This window comes from Alligator mississippiensis, chromosome 3 (genome assembly GCF_030867095.1).
Source record: "Alligator mississippiensis isolate rAllMis1 chromosome 3, rAllMis1, whole genome shotgun sequence".
In the NCBI taxonomy this organism is placed as follows: Eukaryota; Metazoa; Chordata; order Crocodylia; family Alligatoridae; genus Alligator; species Alligator mississippiensis.
In genome coordinates this window covers 238487346-238505294 of record NC_081826.1, presented here as the reverse complement: position 1 = coordinate 238505294, position 17949 = coordinate 238487346, and the positions used below count along the sequence as shown (strand labels likewise).

At 40.6% G+C, this 17949-nt stretch overlaps 1 protein-coding gene across 8 annotated transcripts in view; it reads left to right on the top strand.

Annotated features, from left to right (window-relative positions):
• CAST (calpastatin) overlaps positions 1–17949 on the top strand; it is an 83805-nt gene that overhangs the window by 26898 nt on the left and 38958 nt on the right. Inside the window, exons 1-2 of one of the 8 annotated variants that reach the window (XM_059725006.1) lie at positions 3223–3349; positions 4212–4260. The exons of 6 other annotated variants lie outside the window; for them this stretch is intronic. The gene's annotated coding sequence lies outside the window, so the exon portion shown is untranslated. Of the gene's footprint in view, positions 1–3222; positions 3350–4211; positions 4261–17949 lie in introns of those variants that run through there. One more of the 8 variants, XM_059725005.1, reaches the window with a different exon arrangement.

The window sequence follows — 17949 nt, the reverse complement described above, 5'->3', positions numbered from 1 at the left end:
TCATTTTGTATACATAGTGTTTGTGGGATCCATCCCTCCTTCAGTTCCTTGTTGGACTGAGCTCTAGAATGTTGATTTTTGGCCATAAGGATCAACTTCTGGTGTGGAGAAATGCCAAGTTTTTTTCCCTCCATTGCTGCACAGATACCTTCCTGATTTTTCAAAAGCACTGCATACTCAACAGCTTCTTTGGGGTAATTTGTAACTGTTGGTACTCAGTATGCTTATCAGAGAGTTTTTTGAGAAATGGTAAATACAGTGGTAAGTATAAATACATTCTTGTTTGCATAGAATAAACATATCCATCAAGTAGATGACCTTTTAAATAAATGGGTGTGTATTTTTTGTATTAATGTTGCATCATATTTTTGTATAATTCTTATGTATACCCTGTTGCTTAATTTCAAGACTTTTCCCCTCAAAATTTCAAAATATATTAATAACTTTAAAAATATTTTTTTCCTTTATAGATTGGATTAATTTATGTTAATGGAATTAATTATTTTAAATTAGTCAGAAGTACATGGTGATAGCTGTGGTTCATACTGGATATGGACTTTGAAAGAAAAAAACACACTCGTTTCAAATGCACGTACCTTTTTTAAACTTTGACTAAATTTAATGAAGGGGCTGTATTTCAGTTTAGTATAGCAAAAAATAATTAGCTCAGGTATTTTTCACATGGTGTAAGAATAAGCTATTTATAGTTTATGGAAATACCGCTTATTCAGGACTTAAGATCTGCTTGTCACTAGTGGATAACAGACAGTCGGAGTGGGATGTGGTTCATCAGTTACTGCAGAAGTTGAGGTTTCTTTTATGAAAATTAAATGTCTTTCACTCCAGTCTCTTAACCCTATGCATGGAAACACAGTAAGAGTGTAGTGAAGATAACTTAATTGTTGCTGCCTCCTGCAGTTTTTCTGTTAGTTTCATCAGATATTTTTCTTAAGGATATCTATAGATATATATCTCTATATATGTTAAGAATCTGGTCTTCCATTTTTTAAGAAAGTGGACAAGTTACCAGCCTTCATGCTTGCGGAGGGAAGTTAGAAAACTTGATTCAATTTTAGACCATCACAGAAGGATAATTTAAAATAATCTTAAGTGTATTCTTTTTTTAGATGTATTGCAATTCAGTAAGGCAGTCTTATGAGTTTGTGGAGATTTTCCAGCACCTAGTATTGAATAATGCTGCAGTTTTCCAGATGTGAATAAATTCAGAGCTGTTTTCCTGAAGCCAAAGACAGCATTAGTGCTTCTGTTTTCCTACTTTTTTTTCTATGTTAACCTGACAAGACTGAGTTACTCAGCATCCTGCTAGCAATTCCTGTTTACTCAGTGATCATCTGGACCAGAATATCTTATGGTCCATAGTTCCTGTGCACCTGACTGAAAATTCTGTGGCAGATTCAGATAAATGAGAGAGAAAAATTGAGGCTTTTGCTGAACATAGTTCATACAATCAGGAAATATTTTTCTGGTTGTTTTCATATTATATTCACTATTATATTGAGTCATTACCTATTCAGTTTATAATTTGCAGTAGATTTTTGTATGGACAGAAATTTTCAGGGGAGTGAATACCCAGGTGAATTGCAGTTTTAAACTCTTGGCATCTGAGAAGTTCTGGAAGTGATTTGGATTTGTGATGTAAATATATTAGCATATTTACCTGAATCCAAGATGACTCTAAATTTAAGATGACCTCCCTATAATTAGATTCTAGACATGGAAAATTGATAAATTTGTTATAGTTCTCCATGTCTGGAATCTCATTTTTTGAAGTCAACTTATATTTGTTTCCCTCTCCACCACCACTGTCGTGGGGCAAGCAGCAGCAGGAGGGCAGGTAGGTCAAGCGGCCTGTTACCTGGCTTCCCCCTGCTGCCTGGCCCCTCTGCTTTGTTCCCCTTACCTGTCACCCTGCAGCTTGCCTTCCTTACAACTGGTATAATAACTTAAAATAAATTTACTTTTGGCATCCTTCTCCTATCCTTTTGAAGGCATCTTTTAAAGCTACCAAATTGCTATTTGGTAGTATCTATTATTCAAATGATCTAATAGTATCTATTATATCAAATTAGTATATGTTACTAAATAAATTTCTGATGTGTCAACAGAATAGTCTGAGCTGATGTCTATTATGCTTAACTGGATGTCTGTTAATCAAATGATATCCTGATACTTGTGTTTTTGTCTGAGGGACTTGAGCAGCCAATCAGAATTTGAAGTTTTGCATAATGATTGTACGATTTGTTTTTGGATTGCTGCATATTCACATAGCAAATCATTTTCCTGTGATTCACTTCTGACATCTGAACTGCTTATTTATATACCTAGAGTAAACATTGCCTCATCCTTCTTTTTTCCTTTGCTGTCCAAAGGACCTTCTTTAACTTTCCCCTACTTTTCATATCTGTGATTAATTTATCTTCTGAATTCTGCTGCCACTGGGAATAATTTAAAGACCCTTAGTCCCTGCCTCCTTGCCACACAAAATCACAATAGTAGTAACAAATATTTTTATTAAAATATATATATAAAGCAACTATTCAGTAATCCTGCAGTCAGGATTGTTCCTGCTGCTACTTCAGCAGCAGGTGGGGCTAGACTGCTGAGTTATGTCGCTGTTGCTCAAGGGGATAGTGAGGAATGCTTTATAAACTGCTAACAGCAAGATCCCAAAACAGCACTGCTGAGGCTAGTGTTTCAGAGGGTGAATGTGTCTTATTCTCTGCCACTAACTCAATAACAATCACGCTGACTGGGGGAATCATTTGTGTTGTGTAGTTTAGTTAAGTATTGTGGGTAGAAGTGAGGAGAGAGGAAGAGCTTGAGGAAAGAGGGAGGATTGAGGGTAAAGTAAACTGTCTCTGCATTACAAAGTATTTATTGTACATTGGTCAAGAAACCTGTATAATCCACGTAATATTGTGGGATCAAGTCACATCTCTTGACTACCTTCAGTAATGTCATACAAAAATCAAAGGTGAGGTTTGTCTATTGTCACTCATTGTAACAAGCCAGAGGCACAAAAGCATACATATTCCTACCAACAGCATTTTCTGATTATGCTCTGGATTAGATACTCTAGCTAGGAAATCTTTATGCAGGGACACTTAATTGTATGCTAAAAAACCCCAGGAAACCCGGAGGTGGAGCAACAGAGGTTTTCCTGGGTGGAGAATATTTCCATGTGCTGTTGAGACTAGCTGTGTCATCATCAAGTGAAGAGGGAGTTGGCCAGGACTTCATTAAAACTGAAACCAAAGACGTTTCAGCTGAAACAAAAACAGCCTTATCGTAAGGATCTTGCTGGAAGTGTATAGTCCAACTGTACAAAGTGAGTACTGTTTTCTGACTTGCTTTTCTTTCTTGCAGCCTGTGCTTTAGGCTAATAGTGTTCTAGAGTTTCTTATCACTTCTTTCCCAGCAGTTCTCTGAATTATAGTAACATTAGCTGCTGACTTCACAGGCTTCTGACATGTTCCTTTTATCTGAGCTGAAGCATTTTAGAAACTGGCTGTGCATGTATAGTGAATCATTTCTAAAACTGTTTTAACATGTCTAATAATCAAATACGAGAGGGGAAATCTTTCTGGGTAGGAATGCTGTTTGTGCTTTATGTTTCCCCAAATGTTTGCCTTGTGAGTTGGGGGGTGGGGTGTTACAGAATTGTCAGTTCATGAGAAATGAGCGAAATCCCAAACTTGGGAGGACAAGATATTTCACTAATGTCTTGGGTCACTGAAGCAAGCTTCTGCTTCAAACACCTGTGTGTAAAAATGCAGAATTTAGCATAGCTGTTGTAAGTGCTAAATGTTGCATGGTTAGGGTGGGGTGATCTGTACAAAACTTTGTTCCAGCATGCTTAAGTATAGCTATCCATAACAACTACAAGTGTGCTGAATGTAAATAATACATGCTAAAAGATCAAATATTTACAGAAGAAATATAATAATACTCCTTGTTTTTATCACTGTTTCTGTAGTAATAAAATTAAATATATTATATAGGTTTATACTTTAATATTTTATATGAAAATATTCAGTATAGTAATTTTAAAACATCTGATCCATTATCACAACTTCCTTTGCTTGGCTCAGAGCTAAAAATACACAGAATGAACTAAGAAAATAATCTTTTGCCTCATGTTAGGGTTGTCAGTACCTTTATTATCCTCTTCTTTTTTCCTGCTTGGAAAGAATGAAAACAGACCTTATGCAGCAGAGCTTCTAGAACAGGCTTTCAAAGGTAAATTTTACTGGACTTTTATTCAGTAATATTGTTTGAGGGTTTGTTTCTTTCCTTACCACATTTGTGTGGAAAAATATGACTATTTATAAAAATATTGGCTACTGCTTCTTTTTTTAAAATAAAATTTAGCTTTATAAATTGAAATTACACAACTTTGTATACTGTGGAGCTATAATATGTAGAAGGAAAAAGAAGTAATTGAATTTGCACTTACATTAAAATTCTTTCCTGAGTAGAGGACCAGTACAATGTCTATGTACCTCTTCTAGCCAGAGTGTGATTTGAATAGCATATAAGCCTTTAGGTGAAGGTCATGTTTGTTTAGGTTGTATTGGCATGTATTAAGTGCTATAGCCTTGCAAGTTTAATAGGACACAGTCAATTTGAAATTTAGGCAAAGTTGCAATGAGTTAAATGTAGTCTCAAGTATCTGTGTTTGCCAGTTAGATCCCCTGCCAATTTTATGGCCTTGTTACATTTATCCTATTTTTATAAATGGTTTTCTTTCTTCTGCTGTTTGTTGCTTCTCTCCTCTCTTCTTTTCCTCTCCTGAAGTGAAAAGGGAAGCTGGCTAAGACCCCAGTGCCATGCTGGATGTGGCTTCAGAGGTCCATCCTCATGGAAATAAATTGCAGGACTGGAACCTAATGGATGGCATGTGGGAAATGACCTTAAATAAACCTACTGTCAAACGTGTAACAAATAGGAAAAAAATAAGGGAGAGTTAGGTGTTGCTGGTAGCTGAAGTGCATGAATGTTTTTTAAACAAACATGCATCGGTTAGTTTGTTTTATACCTAAAGTAGATGGTTTATGTAATCTGTAAAGGGTGCATCTCATGTAGTACTAGTTGTCTTGTGTAGGTTAGGGAAAGAAATTGCACATAAACCAGTATAAGTATTGGAGACCAGTTCAAATCTGTAACATAACAGAAGCTCAGTGCATATAAACCTCTTTCAAAATGGCCAAAACCAGTTTAAGATAAACCTGGATAGATGTAGTATCAGACTTAACTGATTTAGATTAAATTGGTTTCTTGAACTGCTGTCCCAGATCCCCACCAGATTCAGGTTAACTCACAGCCCCCAAGCATCCCAGGATGCTTTGCATCTCTCCTGCAAACCTCCCCTTGCAGGGTGGGCAGGCTAGCCTTGGCCCAAGCTGTCTGCTCCAGCCAAGCAGGGAGGTGTACTTTAGCACCCCTGGCTTCTGGCCTAGGCCACTGCAGGCTTGTAGCTGCATTTCCAGAATCAAAAGTGAATGTCTGTTCACTTGCTTATCAGTTCAATCTATGTAGTTAGCTTAGACTAACCTGTGAAGATTGAATCGATTCATACTTGGGCTTTTTGACTGTCTGTACTTAGTCATAGAGAGCTGCTACTATGCATCAGCATCATCCTCAGTATTACAGATGGCCTGGAGTTAGAAATATATTACTTGGTACCCCAGTACAGCTGGCACCAAAGATGAGCGGTCTTATTAAGAGATCTCCTGCACAGTTGCATCTTCGTTGTGGAGAATCTACAACAAAATTTCAACGTCAGTTGAAGTGGATCTGATCAATCTAATTTTACTTGTAAACCAAAATATTGTGTTCAGAAATAATATATAGAAGATAAGATTTTGAGGAGAGGGGAAGAAGAGTCTTGCAGGAGAGAGTGCTGTTTCTATGGCATCATCGTGATTTGTGGAACTGCTTCCACATGGTTTTTGCTTCTGGGGAAAAGTTGTGGGGCACAAAGATCATTGAGGATGTGGGGACCATTCTCTGTCTCATCATCTTTCCTTTTCCTCAAAGCATCGGGACTCTTTTTGGTGAGTGCTGACTATGTCAGTCTCAATCTACTTGCTGTCCTCCTTCCCACTCTGAAACACTCCCTGAGCTGGAGGAAAATGGCTGTAAGAGACCACCTGACAATGAGATTTCTACAGGCTGCCTACTGCTAGGAGGACCGAAGAGCTAAGGCCTTTTAGAAACAGGCCTGTGACCTGAGTCCTTGCAAATCTGTTGAAAGGTCAAACTCTGGTACTTTTGCAGGGCTGTTGAATCTTCCTTCCTCTTTACTCCAGTGGAGAAACGTTTGATAGCAGTGACGGTGAAAAACTTGAGGTCCCCAGTCCCCTCTGCAAAGAAGCCCATATCAGGCCTGATAGGGGCCAAAACAGAGAGAGACTGGTTGATCCAGCATTGGGTTGGATAATAAAGGTGCAGTAGACTGATAGCATGGCTTTTTGTTACTGAGTTTGTTCTGAGGCTCTGAGCAGGTCACTTCATATCTCTGTCTCAACATAACCGTCTGCAAATAAGGATAACAAAATATATACATCTACTTCACAGCACTGTTTCATAGGGAGTGTGGTGGAGATTAATGAAACAAATGTGTTTAAAGTAAATTGAACATGTAAAACGCTGTGTAGTGACTTTTAAAAATTATTTGCTATTGGAACTGCCAATCTATTGAATTGACAAATACATTGATATGTCCTCCCACCTCTTTTTCATACATACATGCAAATAAGCTAGTTTTTATGTGGTTAAAAACTTTTCTAGCTAAAAATAATTTATAATTATATTGAAAGGGCAAACCTTCTTTAATATTATGTATTAAATTCAGTAACATGTAAAGTACACGAGGTACTCACTCCCTCAGTGAACTTACAATTTACAAGGAGAGAAACACAGACTTTGATGAATAAGGACAGGCAAATTAACATGTTACATAATAGCAATGTGCACTGTTCCTGGTTGGCAGCATTTGTGATCTAAATTTGATTTCTGTGCTTATGTTAGATATATAGTATATGTATGTACTATACCATGTACAATATGTATGTGTTTAAAATGTCTTGTAGCCTACTTTAGATTAAAAAATAAAAACAGACTAAAGTTTGAAATAGTATTATAGGTATTTTTTAAAACTAATAAAAACCAACAACACTGAATGTTTTGTCATCCTTTGAAGTGTTTCATTCCGGATACTGTCAGAGGCATAGGTAACCCCTGGTTTGACTACAACATCTGTTGTGAGATTTGAGAAATGTTATTTTAAAGAAAGCTTCAGAACAGTGGCACCCAACCTTTTTCTCCCTGGGGCCAGATGGATGTTACTTAGTCCATCCAGAGGGCCCAGTCTGGTATGTGGGGCGGTGAGGCAGGACCCAATCCAGTCGCACAGGGGAGAAAGGGGATATGGCCTGGCTTGGCCCAATCTGGACCCACGGGGCTTGGGGATTTGGCATCGGGGGAGGATGGCAGTATTGTTATTGCTTCCCCACCACCAGATTTCCTGACTCAGGGGGGACCCCCTTAGTCTACATACCATGGCTCGGGAGCATTTGGCTCATGGACTGGAGTTTAAGCACCCCTGCTTTAGAAGAATACAGTGGTGCTAAGCTTTCTGATTAAACAAAAGGTAATCACAGTTGTTGCTAATGCAGTTACTGCATAGTGGCAAAAGCAGTTTCCGCTTCTCACCTTCTCTGTTATTAGTTTTCTCTTGCAGTTTTGTTCAGATAATCATTTTGTGAAGTTTTACTTATCTTTTGCTGTAGGTAACAGGTGTCTGTCATCTAGGCTATGTACATGTTTGTATTACCTCACTAGTAGCACTGTCCTAATTCTATACCAAAGAAAAGAGTGCCACAAATTAACAGCTCTAGATTTTGCCAAACTTGATAGGTTTAAATTGCAAATTTAATTATTAAAGTAAAATTGCTAAACAGGTTTCTTCAGAAATCTTAGGTCTTAGGATATGTAGTCCTTTTTTCTTCAACTGCCTATTTATTTGATTAAGCTTTCCTCTGCAGAACACTCAGTTTTTCTCCAGGAATACTTAATGAGGACTGAAATAAATATGTACTATTACTGACTTTTTGTTCTGTTCTTTAGCAGTACTTCAGATTAATTGACCTAATCCCAGCAAAATTCAGTGGCTGTGTATGGTATTCAGCTGGTGTTTCCCTATAGTAAATTATTTTACCTATTTGCAATTCACTACTGCAAATAGCACTAGAGAACACTGGTGTTAAAAAAAAGAAATTAAATAATAGTGAATTATAAATTATATAAATATTTAACTGCTTTCTGTAGCTCACAGTGACTTGTACTGTGCTCTGATAGTAATGAAACACAGGTACTTACTTTTTTCCAAAAGGGAATATATTGGAATGATAAGGGCAAGAAAACTACATGAGAGAACTGCTCCCAAAATGGAGAATTCAAACTTCTGTTCCAACAGGAAATTATTCTCACTCCAACTCCCCTAAGAGCATAGCATGTTGGTGCAGTCTTTAAAAATGACATTGCAACTGGTATAGAGAAGAAAAAGGGAGAAATTTAAAATACAAAATTCCAAAGATGAATGAGCAGAGAACCCAAGTCTCCTACAGACTACAGTATTCTGCATGAAAGGTCAATCATGCTTTTGGAAAAGACACTAACATAGGTCTCTTAAGGCAAATGACTCCTTTTGTTATTCTTTTGATCTCAAAGGAGTTATTGTCCGACTTACACTTAAAAATTTGGAGAGAGGATATCTTGACCCTGAATATTTCTTAGGCCCAAATCATAGGAACTAATATGTTGTGTGTGGTCACAGACTCTGCTAACCAGTTTTTTACATCACAGTTAATCAAAATGGCAAGAGAAAAGGAAATCTGTGTAATAATGGAATAAAATGCATAATGAAATACTTAAGCATTCTCAAGGAACAAAGGGGTATATTTCATGGTGAAATGCAGAAAACTGAATTTCCAATGCTAAAAAAGTATGGTTGAAAGAATTGGGTCTTTGTTATAGACTTCACTTCTAACCCCACTTTAAGCACTTAGGACAGAAGAATCCCATGCACCCATACAAATGAAATGTATGACCTTCCATATTAGAGAAGTGGTTTATAGGCATCAAGTGGAGTACCCCAGGGGTCAGTCCTAGGGCTGGCTTTGTTTAATGTTTTCATTAATGATCTGAAAGATGGGATGGACTGCACCCTCAGCAAATTCATGGATTACACCAAGCTGGGGGATGTAGTAGATATACTGGAGAGTAGGGCTAGGGTTTGGTGTGACCTAGATAAATTGGAGGATTGGACCAAAAGAAATCTCATGAGGTTCAAGAAGGACAAGTGCAAAGTCCTGCACTTAGGACAGAAGAATCCCATTCACCGCTACAGCCTGAAGACTGACTGGCTGGGCAGCAGCTCTGGAGAAAAGAACCTGGGGGTTACAGTGGACAGTTAGCTGGATATGAGTCAGCAGTGTGCCCTTGTTGCCAAAAAGGCTAACAGCATACTGGGCTGCATTAATAAGAGTGTTGCCAGTAGATCGTGGGAAGTAACTTTTCTGCCTTACTCTGCACTGGTGAGGCCACATTTGGAGTTCTGTATCCATTTTTGGGCTGCAAGATAGAAAGGATGTAGACAAGTTGGAGAGAGTCCAGCGGAGATCACAAAAATGGTTCAGGGGCTGTGGCACATGACTTATGAGAAGCCGAGGGGATAAACTGCGCTTATTTAGTTTGGAGAAGAGAAGACCGAGAGGGGATTTGATAGCAGCCTTTAACTACCTGAAGGATGGTTCTAAAAAGGATGGAGCTAGACTGTTCTCAGTGGTAACAGATGACAGAACAAGGAACAATGGTCTCAAGTTACAGCAAGGGAGGTTTAGGTTGGTATTAAGAAATAACTCTCACTAGGAGGGTGGTGAAGCACTGGAACAAGTCATCTAGAGAAGTGGTGGAATCTCCATCCTTTGAGTTTTTTAAGGCCCAGCTCTGGCTGGAATGATCTAGTTAGGGATGGCCCTAGGGTTGGACTAGTTGGCCTCCTGAGGTCCCTTCCAACTCTAATTTTCTACGATTCTGTGATTTTTAAACTGGGAATAGTACACAATAGTTCACTGCACTCTAGATCACTTCCAGGGTACTTCATGTTAATTATGAAGCAGGTTATAAAGCCCTTAAGGAAGAGCTGTAGGGCAGAGCTGTGTTAAATCCTTAGCTACAGTAAATTTAGTTTAAGGTTAGGACTTAGTTTAATAACATTTTTTCCCCTTCTCTTTTGAGTTTGTCAGTACTATGGAAATATGATTGCCTCCCCCTGCAAATTTAGATGAGATAAAGCTTTTGTACTTCTGTACATGGCATATTCTGTGATTGGCTAGAGCATTAATTCCCAACCAGGGTGCCATATCATCCTGGGGTTCTTTGAGATCTCTTCAAAAGTGTCACAGTGTGCCATGCAACATTAGCACTGTTAGGTGTACAAGCATGAGTCACAAGATAAACCCAGAGATTTGAAATAGGAATCCAGTGTGTCAGTATCATTCAGATTTATTGTGGTCTGAGTCCTTTGCAGCAGAAGATGCACTTACACCAGTATAAGCGATCAGAAATTGGTTCAAATCTGTAACACAACAGAAATTCAGTGTGCATAAACTGCTTTTAGAATAGCCAAAACCAGTTTAAGATAAACCTGGATGAATGTAGTGTCAGACTTAACTGATTTAGGTTAAATTGGGTTATTGAACTTCTGGCCTAGATCCCCACCAGATTCAAGTTAACTCAGTTCCCCAAGATGCTTTGCAGCCCTTTTGTTAACCTCACAAGATGGGCAGGATAGCCTTGGCCCAAGCTGTCTGCTCCAGCTAAGCTAGGAGGTGTGCACTAGTGCCCCCCAGCTTCTGGCCTGAGCCAAGTGCTGGTATGTGCCTGCATTTCCAGAATCAAAAGTGAATGTTTACTTGCTTGTTGGTTCAGTCTGCACAGCTTAGACTAACTTGTGAAGACTGAATCGATTGAGTCTCAGGCTTCTTGACAGTCTGTACTTACCATTAAGTTGCATTAAATTCTTCATGTTCTTAATCAAGAGAGAACTGCATATATTTCTTACATCCTTCGATGTCTTTATTCTCTTCTGTGTAGAACTGTTACTTATTTACCTTGCTTGCTTCTTCATACTTTCATCTTTACTTGCCTGTATAAAATGATGCTTACTGTAAAAACCATTTTATGGTTTGAAGATTGCTCAGGGAATTAAGTTTTAATGTTTGTCTTTGTCATGGCAGTGATTCCAGATTTTTCTTCTGGCTCAGTCCTGCACAGATACTGAGTTCTATGCTAATAGTACTATTCCATTTCTCATTTCTTTGATTCACTACACAGGACTTTTTTTGATGCTTAGAAGAATGAATGGCATGAACCTATCAGATGTACTTGCATTTGTTTACAGTGACCACATCTACACATGTGCTTTACTGTGGAGTAGACCAATTAGTTGCAGAGTAATGCTTCACCATCTATGCATGCACCAGTATAAGGCCACAGTAAACTAATTGATGCTGCTGTAAGATTGTCCTGCCAGAGCAGTACTGTCTTATTCCAGGGTAATTAACTGCGATTTAACTGCATGTGTAGATGCTGATCGCAGGTGTAATTGCACCCGGTAAGCCCAGCCAGCTGGGGGCCAGGTTCCTGCCTGTCACCTAGCCACATAGCTTCACACTTTCAGCACCCTTATGTCCTAGCCAGCTCCTCTGACGCCGCCACCTGGAGCCTAGGGCTGAGCAGCCCTGGTGTAAACTGTTCCACCTCTGCTCAAATTGCTACTGTCCTGGGCACATGTGTAGATGCTACACCTGGGAGTAGTTTACTCTAGCTCAAACTGCTCCAGAGTTTATTATTACTTTGAATTAATTGCATATGTAGACACACCTGGTATCATATATGAGAATAGATTGTCATATATTTTGAGACTACCTTTATGGCTGTTGTCCAAATCTTATGAAAGACTGGAATATGTTGATTAGAGTATAGACAAATGTACTTTTAGAGCTGTTTCAAAAGAGGAGCTACGTTTGTATTGTTGTCATTGTAAGGTATTGTTCATATTAGTTTAGCTTTATAATGAATGTTTACGTAGCATTATAAGCATAGGAAGTACATGAGGTTTCAAAACCTAATGGGCACCTATACATGTGCCGGACGCCTACTCCAACACGTTCTAATTAAAATGATTAATAGAGTCTGCTGGAGCATTCTAATCCTATTCAACCATCCCCACATTTCAAAATGGCAATGGGGGTGCTTTAACTAAAGTGCATTGAAATAGCTTTAGTTAAAATGCCCCTGCTGACATTTTGAAGCCCAGGATGCTGCGGGTGTTTTAATTGAAGTGGTTCCCAAGATCTGCTCCCATTAAAAACGCCCCCTCCCCCCCCAGAGCATATGTAAAGTTGCCCAGTGTGTTTAGAGGAATTTGTTCAATAGGGCCCTGATTCAGCAAACTTCCCTTTGCTATTTTGTGTCCTTGTTTGACAAGGTATTTAGCAGAATTTGCAGATTTATTGGAATTTAACAGAAGCACTCACAGCATGGCCCTGTTATGGCCTCAAACTTGTGACCTCTGGGCTGTCAACTGTGCATGCCTTAACACCTGCTCCACCACAGAATCAAATGGAAAATTTTGCACATATCTTTTGAAATACAAAATACTAAATCAGATACTGACTACATTGTAACTGATATAATATAGAGATTAAGTACCATAGCTGAGGCCATGCAGGACAACTCTTGTACCTTTTATTTACTGTGCCAGGTCAAAACATGCTATGTGTGCTTTTTTATTTTTCCCACCTGAACCAAAAATATAGCCTCATTCAAGTGGCACTGCACCTAGGATAAGTGGTTCTAGTGAGTGAGTGTCTGAGCCAATTTGCTTGCCCTGTTTTACATTGTTAAATAAGGGATCTGTATTAGGGCTGTGCAAAGCTTCAGTTGCTGAGTCAATTTGGCGGAGATTTGACCCGATTCGGCAGCTGAATCTGCAAATCCAAATCAAATCAGGAGACCCTTTAATCTCTACAAATCGATTTGGAGAGATTCAATGATTCAGACAGACACGGCTTTAAATGTTTTGTCTACATATCTCAAGGTACTGGGCGGCTCGTGAATGCTGAGATGGTGGGGCGGATACAGCGTCCCACAGGAGCACAGGGATGTCCCCAGCACTCCTGTGGGACGCTGTATCCGCCCCCACCATCTCAGCATTCATGAGCTGTGCCTGGTACCTCGAGGTATGTAGAAAAAACATTTAAAGCCGTGTCTATGGCCGAATCACTGATTCTCTGAATCGGCATCAAATCTTCAGATTCAGGTTTGGCTGAATTGAATTAGGGCAGTGATCCAAATCAATGAATCAATTCACTGTCCCCCGATTCGAGCCAAATCAAAATTGAATATGGCCCATTTCGCACATCCTAATCTGTATGCATTTTGTTTTCCTTTTTAATTTCTAACGTATTTAAATAACACTTCTTTTGTGTTCGTGTCCCATCCTAGTCGTAACTCATTGTTTGCCTTAGCCTGTCTAATTTCTTCTTAACATTTCATTGCTTGTTCTATTGATTTATACCAGTGGTTCTGAACCTATTTGTCATAGTGGGCCACATCTGCACCTTGCAATGTGTTATGTGTGCTGCACCCCACAGCTGAGGGGCCCTCCAGCTACCAGGGCTATGGGGCCAGGATCTGCAGTGCCCAAGCCCTGGCTGCCACCCATGAGAGGCGGCAGCTGCTGAAGCTGGAGCAGGGCATGGAGCCCTGCATCCCCCACTCCCCTATGGGTGGCACAGTTGGAGCAGAGCCCGCTGGGGGGCGGGGGGTGGATGTGGGCTGCCTGCTGTGGGCTTGGGGCTCCCCGCCCTTGCTGCCCTCTCCCTCATGGCTTCCTCAGCCCAGTAGTCAGGACCCGACACTGGTGGGCAGAGAGGCTCATTGCCGTTGCCAGGAGTCCCATGGCAAGGCACCCCCTTCCTTCTCAGCAGTAGCGGCAGCACGGAGTTGTGCTCCCCACTGCTGCCAGGTGGGCAGGGTGCACCTCACTATGGTGGCGCAGCCAGCATGGGGCTTCCCGCAGTATCACCAAGCCTCCCTGCCCCACTCTGCTGTGGAGGCCCCTGCAGGAGGGCAGTAGGGCAGGGAGCCTTGAGCCCACAGCAGGCAGCTCACATCCATCCCGTGCACAAATCAGGAGGGCACGTGCCTCCATATGCCTCTCCCTCCCCAGGAGTGTGCACAGCGGCAGGGAGCCAGTCTCCCTGCTGCCCTGCAGATGAACCATCTGTGGTTCTGTCCCGCTCCCCGGCTGGGCCCTGCGGCTGCACATTTCCCACCCCCCATGCACCACCTTGGCTGGGCAGCAGCCCCAGCCCTGCTCTGCTTTGCTCTATTCTATTCCCTGTGTCTCACTGCGGGGGCCTCAGTCAGCCACCTCCTTCCCCCCCCCAACATAGACTTATCTGGAGGGAGCTGCTTTCCATGTTGCCTGGCTGCCACGTGCATGTATGCATGCGCACATGCACATGGCACCTCCTGTCTCCAATCGCCTACCTCCTGCTCCCCGCAGCCCCTTGCAGCCTGGAACTCTGTCAGCCTGCAAGGGGAAACCCACCATTTATCACATTTTTCTACCTGATTAACAAACTGGGGGTGGCAATCTTTTACTTTTTCTTTTTTTTTTTTAACAGGATATCACATGGGCCTCAGCAGCATGATTGGGCTGCATGTGGCCCATAGGCTGAGGGTTGAAAACCACTGTTTTATACTCATCCTTTGTTCTTCGTGATTGTTTTTACTTATACAATTTCTTTTTTCATTTTCAAATAATTGAAAAGTACTTTATACAGCCATTTTGATCTCTTCCTGCACTATTGGTCTTCCCTCTACGTCAGGATAGTTTGTCATCAATTATTTATTGTAGTCTCTGTAACTGGCAACTCTTCTGCAGTCTTCTCTCTCTCAGACTGTTTCCAAGGAATCCTACCTACTGGTTCCCTGAGTTACTGAAGTCTTCTATTAAGTACCTGACCCTTATGCCACTGTTGTCCTTCTTTTTCTTAGAATAGTGAACACTAGCATTTCATAAACTCTTTCACCTAAATTGCATTCTACCTTTACATTCTCAACTAGTGTTCCTTTTATTAGAATAAAATCTAATCTAAAATTGCCACACGTGGAAAATTTTTCCATTTGCCAGAACTAAGAGAGAGTTCCCAACATGTTCCCAGGACTTGCTGGGCTGTCTGTGTCCTGCCATATTGCTTTTCCAATACAGGTAAATAAAACCCTCTTATACTACTAGGTGTTGCTATTTGGATGTTTCTTTACTTGATTAAAAAATAATCTCATTCATATCCTTCCCCTGACTAGGTGCTTTACAATAGACTCCTAATATTGCTTCTCCTTTTTCCTTCCCTTCCTTCAAAGATTCAACAAGCTTGCCCTTCACAGCTTCCATTAACTTCAGAGCAAGCTCATATGCTCATGCAATACTTCCTCCCTTTTTTCTCTGCTGTCCTTGAACAAACTGTATATTTCCATATCACTGGTCCAGTCCTATTGTTGCATCAAATCTCCAATAAGTTTGATTTAAGTTGTAGTTAGGTCACATACTAATCCTCCCTCAAATTCTTCCTGTTTATCACCACTTCCTGTTTAGATAGTTGAGAGGTTCACCATGGCACAGTTTTTCCATCTTGTCTCTCCTAGGGCCATTTTGTAATTCTCCTATTCCTTTACTCCCTTAGTCAAATGGCTATAATCTGGTAAATCAGTAACTTGGTGAGTCATTTTTCTAGGATGCTGTTCCTTTCTTCATCACTTGCACATCACCTCTTCTTCTTAGAAGTCCTTCTTGAAAAAGTGTCTGCTTGACAAGAAGATTTTGGCTTTCTGAATACCATCTCTGCAACCCATGTGTTCATCTCTAGTATCCAAATGACCATTCAGGACCATGGTACCATCATTAGTGTCCAAGTGGATAAGTAACATGGGGTAGTAGTGGTCAGGGCCAAATGAGCCTTTCCAAGCTCTCTCTCGTATCTCAGATTTTGGGCTCAGGCAGACAGCACACCTGGGGTGATGGACCAGGCCATCAGGTGGATATCTCAGTGTCCCTCAGAAGGGGGTCTCTAACAACAACCATCAACTTTCATCTGTCCCGTGTTGTAGGCTGGTGTCTTTGAGCCTTCTGGTCTTGAACTTGTGTTCCCCTTGCTGTTTTAGGTCTACTTACCTTCTCTTGGTCCCAGGATTATATAGCACTTCTTGAGTTTGATGGTTAAAATTACTTATGTGGGGAGAGCACTCTGCTGCACAATACAGCTAGCAGTCATTCATTTTCCTGTGAAGAAACTTTCTTCCTCCTGTAGTGCTGTTCCAGTCCTCTTAGCCTGGCTAGCCTTTTCTGCTTTGAAGGTCTCTCTTGTCATCCTGTTGATACTGAAGTCTTGTTCTTGGATGTTTCACAGCCAAACCACCTCTTCCTGCAACTCTCATACCTGTTTCCTGAGGGATTCTGCAACATACTATATTGTCCTTTTTTGTTCCTGGCCACATTTCCAGCAAGTTAAGACTTGGACATGAGTGGAGACGTCCAGAGCCAAAACTCTTGCCTGGACAGCAACCTCATGGGGTGCAAGGAGAAGTTAATAGCAGTGTTGTTGAAGCACTATTTTTCAACTGCTGTGAGTTCCTCTTTCTCTTGGATAACACCACAAGAAAAACCTGCTTCCCTGCCTTTGTCTGCTAGTGAACTCAGCTGGCTAATACTCTTGTTCCTCCAACTGCGTAAGTTTCTCCACCCATGAGTTCTTGAAGTCATGTTGAGGCTTCATCCATTCTTGCTTTGTGTTTGAACATTTAACCTTTTTGGTATGGCCTGTTTGATACTGGTTAACAGGGTGTGTTTCTAAACGTGTACAAATCTCTCCAGCTTCTTTTTAAGCTATGTGTCAGTTCACTGTTGTGCTGGTTACTAGGCAACGCTTTAATATTTATCTCCTAATCTGTCATGCATTTGCTTGTTGCATCAGAGGACAAAACTTCATCTGTTCTGTACTCAAATTGTGGTGAACAGAGAATACCATTTTTTAATAACTGCATGTTATTGGCTAAAAACAGTAAAAAGAAAAATAAAAAATGGTCTTTTTGTAAACATTCAAGTTGTTTTATAAGCAGCACAGTAGCATAAAAGCCCTACATTTTTATTTATTATCTGCTCTCTTCACCTTGAAGATATAGAACCAGATTGTGATGGCATATAGGTGATAATGCAGGTCTCCACCTCTTCTTGAGGCCTGTACCAAGGGTAGGCTCGGGCATTTGAGGACCCTGAGCTCTGGGGAACAGAAGCCATGACCTTCCAAGCACTCTGCCCTACATTATGCCTTTCAGTAGGGTGACCATAGGTCCCAATTTGGCCAGGACAGTTCTGGACTTTGTAGGTTCATCAGAAGTCCTGGGCTGGAGTCTGGCAGGGAGACAGAGCAGCAAGGTACGCGAGGTACCACAAGTCTGAAGGCAAAATGGATTTGCTTACATTAATTATGCAGAACAGCTCCTATAATCAGTGAGGGGTTTTTGTATTTTCTTTTCCACAAAAAAAAAATATATTTGAAGAAAGTAAACCTTTTTCCAGCGTGTCAGGGATATGAGCAAAAGAGTGGAACACAAGCTTTCTGCATCTGTTACCTGTGCAACCTAGCCCTATGTGGACCTTAAGTATCAACTTAACAGTTAGACTTTTGCTAGAGATGCATATTTGCAACAGTTTTTACAAGTAATAACTGAGAGCCTTGTAACTATTCATTTTCTTCAGTTTGTACATTGTGATGACACTTTTATGTACATGTA